The sequence below is a fragment of the Crinia signifera genome, chromosome 5 (genome assembly GCF_055691185.1).
Source record: "Crinia signifera chromosome 5, ASM5569118v1, whole genome shotgun sequence".
Lineage (NCBI taxonomy): Eukaryota > Metazoa > Chordata > Amphibia > Anura > Myobatrachidae > Crinia > Crinia signifera.
The window spans coordinates 123,133,316-123,143,622 of NC_139221.1; the positions used below are offsets into that span (position 1 = coordinate 123,133,316).

At 45.9% G+C, this 10,307-nt stretch overlaps 1 long non-coding RNA gene across 1 annotated transcript; it reads left to right on the plus strand.

Moving 5' to 3' along the window:
- The first annotated feature begins 812 nt into the window (after window positions 1-812).
- On the plus strand, window positions 813-2,124 carry LOC146005730 (uncharacterized). The gene is made up of 2 exons (XR_014444052.1): window positions 813-1,002; window positions 2,015-2,124. It is a non-coding gene; the product is annotated as an uncharacterized LOC146005730 (long non-coding RNA).
- The last annotated feature ends 8,183 nt before the right edge of the window (window positions 2,125-10,307 follow it).

Here is a 10,307-nt window from a genome sequence, read left to right on the forward strand (position 1 = left end):
GTCTGTTGTGGCGCATACACGCTGTTACTGTCAAAATGAACAATAAAGTTAATACCAAATATCACTCTGATCAACCAATGACAGGACATGATTGCTTGAATTGTGCCATTGCTAAGATGGCGGGCTATGGGAGAGCAGCCCCATTCTCGCCAGCGGAGCTGAGGACACTGGTCTCCGTTATGGAGACCAGGCTCGGGCGGGCGGGCCCATTTATTACTAACCGCCAGAAGCGGAATGCTTATGCGGTGGCCCCGCCGCCGCATATACGCACGCACACAGGTGCGGAGGACCATCGCTCAGCTGGAGCGGCGATGGTCAGACCTGAGGCGTCGGCAGCCGGATTTGCTCCAGCAAATCAGGGCCAGGATTGCGCGATGTGAGTGTTTACACATTAAATGGCCATTTGTACATGATTCCTTACATGACCTTATTTAAGCCAATAAGGTAACCAGCCTGATCATGAGTTAAACATGGCATACACTATATGTGTGCTACTTCCTGTTTGACACCCTGTAATGGTGATAAAATATGTAATTGTGTAGGATTATTGTTTGTGATGCTTACAATGGCCCAAATGTCACATCATAACTGCCATGTTACAGGCTGTGTTTTATAAAAGCCAGTAAGGAGCTGATTGGCTGTACATTTATCTCTACTTATAACCTTTGGATTTATTGCTTGTTAAGGCTTAATACATCTGTCCAAATGACCCCTAATTGGCATTTTTTTTCTCAAACACAGCACGGGATCGAGCAAGACAGGCCCGGGAGGAGGCAGAGGCGGCCCAGGCCCAGGAGGAGGGCACTGATGGGATGGCCGAGGAGCTAGTGGCAGAGGAAGGGGAGCAAGTGGAGGAGGAGGTGGTGCCACTAGAAGAGGAGGAGGTGGTGGCAGCCGAGGAGGAGGTGGTGGCAGCTGAGGAGGAGGTGGTGGCAGCCGAGGAGGGCCAGGAAGAGGAGGAGGATGAGGAGGCCTGTGAGGTGGAGCAGGCGGCCGAAAGTGGTATGTATACATAAAGAATCATTATTCCTTTTGTCATCTACTATTTGCTATGTAGCACTGGTGATTCAATTGTGTTTGAAAATACTATAAAGTCAAACCCAAACTGGGTAGCAACAGACACACTTTGGGGTTAGATAGGGTGGCCAAACCATCCCTTTCATCCTGGACACATATTAATGACACAGGTTGTGAGGATGGCTTTCAGGTCGATTTTAAGTGCCACTGAACCTGTGTAGTTAATCTGTATCCTGGAAGAAAGGGATGACTTGCTCATGTAAGGGTTACATGTCCCTGCTGCAAGCATACAATCTGTAGCCTCATATAGGTGAGTAGAGTTTACTGGTGATTGATCTTTCTAAACTAGAATAAGTATGGCATAAATTGAGTATGGAGAGCATGGCTTAGAATGGAGTAACAAGTGGTCGCTGCCCCTGGGCCCTCCTCTAGCTAAACCCCCCCTGCGGTCTGCATGTATTGTTGGCACCATAATTGTGTGTTGATTTGGTCTTAGTAATGATTTTGTGCATGGGAGTGGGTTAGTGCTGCAGCTTCACCTAACTGGCATTATGACAATGATTTATGGAGCAGACCATCAGCAGGCAAGCCATGCTTGATTGCACAAATGTACTGTGCATTCCTGAGAGTTGACTAAGTCCCATGCCACGCTCCATCATATAACAGACACTGAGCGCTTTTTGATGAGTTGGGATTGGTGCAGCTCATGACATGCTTCTCAGAGCTTAGTCATGGGTGGGTTTGGATTCAGAAGGAGCACTATGACTGTGAGGTGTTCTACAGAGTAAAGGGTAGAGGGAAAAAAACAGGCTTTCCATCTAGGATGTATGCATGTATGTGTCATATATATAGTTATATATGTGTCTATATATATATATATATATATATATATACACACACACACCTGTCACCTTGCATTTTTAAAATTTAGGTATGACTATGTTAAATGTATGCATGAATATCATTAGTAATTTGACCCTTTTTAATATGTCCACAGATGAGCCAGCCCAAGCAGAAGAGGGTCTACGTGGGGCCCTCTTAAGAATAAGGGAGCACATGCGGCTGGTCATGGCCGAGTTGGACCAGCTGCTCGATGTAGCTTTATAATTATTATTATTTTTTTCATTAAAAATTTGTTAATTTAATAAATAGTTTATTACAGTTCGAAGTTGTCTGTGTGTTTTGTTTACATGGAACAGTATATGTGTAACTTGTTTATACTCTTTTAAATTAGCAAAATGTACATACTGTATATAGATGTATGTTATGTTCACATGATGTAAGGGTTAATGTGTGTAATGAATGTAGTAGTAATGTGATTCAGTATGTATTAGGATTAAATTGATTCCAATAGAAAACAAACACTTTTTAATGAGGTGGCCTAATTGCATAAGTGGGTCATGTGATTGATTTCTGTGTTCAGATAAATAGTGTGGAATTGTGCGTAAATACACCGCATCGGTGCGTACGGCCACGTTACCGTCCCTTCTGACACGGTAAGACCGTGCTTACGCTGTAAGACCGTGCAGAATCTGTGCGTGTCCACCGCACACGCAAGGTTTATATGTCGTCCGTAAACACGCCCTGTTCTTAAAGAGTGAGTCCGTCCGAATGCGGAGGCTCGGTGGGCGTTTGTACGGACGATGTCCGCACAGCGTGGCATGCGGACCGCTCCGTAAGAATTCGGGAATGTACGCATCGATCAGAATAAGGGCCAGAATGACAAGTGAAATAATTAGCTCCACCTGTGGATCTTTTAAAATGTGTCACTGAGTAATGAATGCACCTGTGCACCTGCTGGGTGAACTGGAAAACATTAACTGTGTGGGGTACTGAGGACCGGGTTTGAGAACCCCTGCAGTGTAACATTAAACTCCACACAGACATAGGCATTCATCCACACTCACACCACTTATCTAATAAATAAAGACGCGTACAACTGAATTGGGCTTAAAGGGGACGGCTTATTTATTTTGAGCAGGGGCGGCCTATTTGAATCTAACTAAAATTTATGTCCCTGCTCTAACTAAGGTGGCGGGCAAAGAACGGCATGCAAGATAAATAACATTGCTGGAAAATAACAAAGTAATAAAAATAATAAAACTCCGGATCTAAGGGCCTCCTGCCCTTAATTGCCTAGGACCGGCCACCTGCCAGCGTCCAAGACAACGGCACAATTTCGAAGCAGACTTTTCAAAGGGGCCACTTGCCCTTAAGGTCAGGGGGTTGACCTTCTGCCTCTGCCCCTGACCTCGCATATCACTAAGGCAGAGCTCACCACTCTGCCCGAGTCAGAAAAAATTGGGCCACCTGCCCTAACCTACAAATATCCGCAACAATTTACCCTATCCGAAGTAAAGATTGTTAAGGTCCAAATGTGGGCCCACCTGGATCAGTGATGCCCACATCTCGACATCAACCACCAGCTAAATGAAAATACGGCTCTAATTTAAACTACCGTTCTTTCCGCCAAAACAAAATAAGCCGACAACAACTAAACAGATAATGCGAACGACTTCTTAAGTGAATTCTCAACTAACGAATTGGGGCGGGAGGGAGGGCAACGGTTCCTGAAGCAAGAGGCAGAATCTTCTGGAAGCAGGATCATCACCCCATCAATCTCCACCTCTAACCTCAAACAGCCTATCCTGGACCGTCATTCAAATCAGCCAACCCGTCAATCAAGACAAGCCGAACCCCCGGGCCCAGATCCAGTGTGTGAGCTAAGGATTCCTGCCGATAGCCAGGTGAGTTTATGCTGTTTTCAGCCAGACAAGCTGGCTTCTACAGTCTTAAACTCCACACAGACATAGGCATTCATCCACACTCACACCACTTATCTAATAAATAAAGACGCGTACAACTGAATTGGGCTTAAAGGGGACGGCTTATTTATTTTGAGCAGGGGCGGCCTATTTGAATCTAACTAAAATTTATGTCCCTGCTCTAACTAAGGTGGCGGGCAAAGAACGGCATGCAAGATAAATAACATTGCTGGAAAATAACAAAGTAATAAAAATAATAAAACTCCGGATCTAAGGGCCTCCTGCCCTTAATTGCCTAGGACCGGCCACCTGCCAGCGTCCAAGACAACGGCACAATTTCGAAGCGGACTTTTCAAAGGGGCCACTTGCCCTTAAGGTCAGGGGGTTGACCTTCTGCCTCTGCCCCTGACCTCGCATATCACTAAGGCAGAGCTCACCACTCTGCCCGAGTCAGAAAAAATTGGGCCACCTGCCCTAACCTACAAATACCCGCAACAATTTACCCTATCCGAAGTAAAGATTGTTAAGGTCCAAATGTGGGCCCACCTGGATCGGTGATGCCCACATCTCGACATCAACCACCAGCTAAATGAAAATACGGCTCTAATTTAAACTACCGTTCTTTCCGCCACAACAGTTCAACCTGAACTGACCCGCCACCAACCTAGTGACAAAAAACTCCCTCAACTAACCCTCTAAACTTCTCAAGGCGTCTATCAAATTCTGAAAAAACAAATCCATGCCGACTATAGAGAGATGCACCCCATCCGGTCTATACAGGGTCTCGTTTCTAAAGGATATGGCCTCGTGCCTGACGACCACTCCGCCCTCCGTTACTATAGCCCTGCCGACTACCGAATTGATCCGCCTCCGTACCAAATCGATGGCACCCGGATTGAGTGCATCTCTCCAAACCCTCCTAGGTATAATCTCTGACCAAAAGAAACGGCAAAATCGCCATTCTCTGATCAGATCCAGCAATAAATTCCTAATCTCAAATCGTATATTGAGACCGGAATTATGCGTGAGGTCGTTGCCCCCCAAGTGAATGATGACAAAAAGTGGGTAACCAAACGACCTAACCGACTCATCCAAAAGACCCCTCAACGCGGACCACCTCATACCTCTACGCCCCAGCCAACGGATAAATCGCGTCTCAGGGAAACGTTCCGTATCCATGGTTACCTGGGACAAGGACAACCAATAAATAAATGAATGCCCCACCATCCAAATCATATTGGTGTCCAAGCGTTGACCTGTAATTCGAAATGATAGATACTGTTAGAAAGATTGAAATAAAGGCAAACATCTGGAAAAATTTAACGGGCCCGGGAAATTCCCTTAAAGGTGATTTTGGAGTTCTATATTAAATTGTTGATAACTAATAGGACTGTGATTTGGGTGATCTATTTAGGACTAATTGATATTTTGACCCACTTAATTTATTTATAATCCCTACTTGTTGTGTCTTGTGGGGTGGGGGGGGGGGTGGGTCACCCAATTTGACTTGAGGCAAAAAACACAAATCTTCCACCAGTTGGCTAGAGCCTAATTTAAGACTGGCGGTAACACAAAAAATTCCTCAAGGCCCCCCAAACACTAAAGCGCGTTTGGGCGAGCGGCTACTCCTCAAATGGGCTCACTGGACTATGTCGGCCTGATGTATCGCTTAAATGCACCAGACCGCCATCTTCCGAGTGCTCGTATGTCGACCTGAGACCAACCCGCCGCAGCGGCTGCCGAAGCGGCGCCGATACGGAAAGAGTGTGTCCCAAAGTCGGCTGGAGAAAGACCCTGATGCAGTAAGGGGGGACCCGTCGATGTGCATCAGCCAGGCCCCGGGCAATTGGGGCCGCAACTCCATGTAAGCCAGAGCCGCCGCCACCGGACAGATCCGACGGTCGCCACTCCGACCCAAATGGACCCACTGACCCCTGCCCGCTACATCGGTCTTTGAGCGCTGTATCTTGAACCACAAACCGTCGTGGTGCACGTCGACATGGCCGAACAGCATAGGCGAGGGAGATGCCCTGGTTGCGGACACCAGTTCGCCTACTCTGAACGCCCCATGGAAAGCCATGACAAAGGCCAGCCTGAAAAGTCGAACCTCGTAATCGTTTGAGCAAATTACTCTTAGAGATCTCGAGATTCGATGCAACAGGCCGGCATCAATAGGCCGCCGCCTGTCGGGCAAAACCGGCCTGGTTCTGGCCCATCCCTTTAGCATCCTGGAAAGGATGAAAGACTTAGTGATGTCTCTCCTCCCACCAAGACGCAAAAAGAATGATATGCCTGCCAGAGAGCGTCCCACAAAACTTCTGGACTTACCCTCCAAGTACAGGCTCCATACATAGGCAATAATAAGAAGCTTAGAGCTCTTACCTGTGCCACCCTGTTCAAGCATGAACTCGCTCCAGCGCTCCCATGAGGCCAGATCAGCTCTGAAAGTCGCCGGCGCTAACGACCGCAGGGCCAGCTCCTCTACCCCTCCAGAGGCACCTGCCATAAAAAAGATGGACACTGTTCACCATGCTTCTGGGCTAAAGGCACAAGTTGCCTGAATCTTACCCATTCGAAACGGGACAATGCATCCGCTACTTCGTTAAGCACGCCTGGGACGTGCTTGGCTCGCAACGTAATGTTGTTCGCCAAGCACATCATCACTATCCGTGCCAAAATACGCAAAACTGGGAGAGAGGTTGACTTTAGGTGCGTAATGGATTGTACTACCCCTAGGTTATCACACCAAAAGACAACCTCCCTGTTACCCAATTCTGCGCCCCAAAGCTCTAAGGCGACCATTATTGGAAATATTTCCAATAATAGCATATTCCTAGTCATGCCGTCTCGTGCCCAAGACTCGGGCCAGGCATCCGCGCACCAACGTCCCGCATAGAATGCGCCGAATCCGGAAGATCCTGCAGCATCTGTATATAATTCCAACTCCGCATTTGCAACGGCTGGAGCTTGCCATATGCATATGCCGTTAAAATTATCCAGAAACATTTCCCACACTTTCAAATCCCTCTTCATTTCTGAGGATAGACGTAGAAAATGGTGGGGTTTGCGAATCCCGACGGTCGCTCGCTGAAGTTTTCTACAAAATATTTTGCCCATGGGTATAACTCTACATGCGAAATTAAACAGGCCCAATAGAGATTGGGCCTGTCTAAGTGTTAACTTAGCAGCCGCGATGGCATAAAGTATTTCGTCATGTAGGCGGCGTACCTTATCCAGAGGAAGTTTACACAGACCCAGCTCGGAATCAATTTCAATTCCAAGGTACACCAAATTCGTAGTAGGTCCCTCGGTTTTTTCCTCTGCCACGGGAACCCCGAAATCCCTAAATAAATCAAGCGCTGTTTCTAGTAACTTAAAGCACAGGTCAGAACTTGGAGGACCCACTAGAAGAAAGTCATCCAAATAATGAGTAATGCTGTCAGCTCCCGTCACTTCCTGTAGGCACCACTGCAAAAATGTGCTAAAGCGCTCAAAATAAGCACATGAAATAGAGCAACCCATGGGCAAACATTTATCTATGTAAAAACCCCCATTCAATTTAAATCCCATGTATCGAAATGCGTTCTTATTTAAAGGTAATAGTCTAAAAGCTGATTCAACATCCAATTTGCACATGAGGGCACCAGGACCAATCTTTCGAATAATGTCTACAGCGTCCTCAAATAAAAAATAATAGTGCACAAATCGTCATCGATGGCGTCATTGACAGACGACCCTCTAGGACAAGAAAGATGTTGAATCAGCCTGAACTTCCCTTTAACCTTCTTGGGAACCACCCCAATAGGGGACAAAATTAGTCCCTCGACTGGTGGTGTTGAAAATGGGCCTGCCATGCGACCTAGTTTTACCTCGGCCTCAACTTTTTGCGATATTATGTCAGGATATTCCATGGCGGAGCGTAAGTTTCCCCTAGTTCCCGTATTAATTGGAGCGGAAACAGGTAATTGGAAACCTTCTGAAAATCCGGACTGCAAAAATTTGGCTCCATCTCTGTCCGGATACCGTTCCAGCCATGGTAACATCCTGACCAATACTATTGGAGTTGGGGCTCTATCCAACGACAGGTGCCGCTGGACCGGGTGTAGTGCTCAATGTCACACAGCAACAAAAAAGGCCAACAGAATTCTAGCATGTATTAAAAGGGGCATGGAAACTAGGGACTCAAAAGGAATTATGCCACCAATATTAGAAACCTTGTATACCACCCCACTCTTCACTAATTCATTGCTCGTAGACGCAAATCTATTAAATGTTATTTGTGTGATAAAAAATTGGAAAAGAGAGTTTCTGTATGTTTTTTCTTTTTCAAATAAAAGTAGCTTAGCTATGTATGAATGGGTCAATGCAAGAAGTATTCAGATTCAGTACTAAATCCCGGCGGTCAGAATCCCGGCGATCGAAATACTGACGCCGGAATCCCAACCGCTGAAATCCCGACAAGGGGGGGGGGGGGTGGGCGTGGTTCACCTCCCCCCATTCCCTTTGCGAGCCAGGTGCCTCGCTAAGCTCGGCACACTATTTTATTCTCCCTCTATGGGTGTCGTGGACCGGGATTTTAACTCCATCCACTCCTGACCACATAATAGTGCACCACTGTTCCAAGTTTCCCCAACAGCTTAATTTCTGGGCACAATATCATTTTGATATTGTCCTCTGTATCATGCTCCAAAAACTTTTAGTTTGTGGCACTTGATACAGATAAGACGATTCATGACAGCAGTAAATAACACACTCCTGCCTTAGGGAAGCATTTGGATCCATCCACCTCCACCAGTCTTCAGTGCACGTGGGTCCTACAGTCAAGGATGTCATGTAATGCTGCCATGATGAAACCTGGTAGTGTAATCTGTGGAGTATTTCACAAAAGTTGTCTGTGGTGCAGGTGTGCAAGTCGATTGCATTATTGTATGCTGAAATATGAAAACAAAAGAAATTACCATTTATTTCAAATGTGATTAGTAGGACCTGCAGACTAAAATAATACAGTTTATTATATGAAGTGCATCTGAAGCAGAGCTGTGGTTTCAATATCTATGTTATTATTAATGTATTCAGTTGTAGAAAATGTCAAATTAGACCAATACGTGGGTGGAGGGTGTTTACTAAACAAGGGGAACACAATGAAGGTTGACTCTTGCCTTTAGCAAAATACACTGATGAGTAAATTGTTTTCATTGTTTCAAGGACAAGTTTCAAAGTTTACTATTCAACCCAAGCATTGAGCATCAGAATTAGTTTGGAATTGGGACCCAATTTGCAGCCAAATCTGATACTTTGGTGCTTTGGTCAAACACCAAATAATGTGGGTCACAATTAGTGTTGTAATATAACCATCCATTAATGCATTGGTTTCCAAACTGTATGCCATGGCACCCTAGGGTACATAAAGTATACTATTTGCTACATACTAACAAGTGATGTCCATAATGGTAATAAAATGAGTAGCTCCTATAATGCAAATTGATTATGTAAATGTCGATCACCAATTTTTGATCAGTAGGGACACAGGCATGTGGTTATATAGTGATAGTATTCCTGAGTGTCCATGCACAGCATTAAAGCCACTTACTGTACCAAATCACATTGGGGGATGGGGACCTGCTATGTATGGTAGTGACTTTCAGTGCAATCAGCTCTAGGTACAACTGTCTCGTCCTGAGGTGGATGACCGAGGGAGTGTAGCCTACTCAGGACAAGACATTGGGTGGGATGTTCTAACATCCGCCACCCTACATCGCACCTCTCCGCCTGGTACCACATTCTTAATAATCACATATGCTCTAACATATGTGATTATTAACACAAAAGACAGCTCTTCCGATAAGAGCTGTCCTTTGTGATGCGGCTCCGGCGCTGAACTTCCATGCCTCTAAGTACCTCTGTGCATGTGCGGAGTAACTGCCCGACCTAAGGGCATGCTGGGAGGGATCCGTGTCAGATCTGCGGAGAGAAGCCCATAGGTTTATAGGGTATCACCAGTGCTGCCATGACGGAGGGTCATATGAAAAATGTGGTAAAAACCCTGGGTATTTATCGCATTTTTATTTAGACCATCCTGCCAACTGTCTCTTAGTAGTCAGTTATTCCAGTGATTTCTCATCTTTGTCCTCATTGGTATCATATCCTTTGCATCTAGGAAGGACGGTAAACACCTCATCTCCTTCCCCCTAGGTCCTTGTGTTTGGGCTAGTTGTGTTACCAGGACTGTTGGTTCATCATGGCCTGAAGATGATTGTGTGTGGCTCCAAGAAAGAGATCCAGCTACACCTGCATGGCAACAGGCACCATATCGCACCGCCCCTCCCACATTGTGAACTTTCTGTAGATGACAACATGTTTAATGGCGATATTTCAACAATAAATGCCTGGGCTTTGTCACAATTACATGAATAAATAGGAGGTAATGTATACTGCTGCAACACTGCACTGGATATGGCCTGGTGCTCCCTAGTCTTGCATTTGCATGGAGAATAGTGGATACAGTGGAGGTTGGGGTTGTCTAGT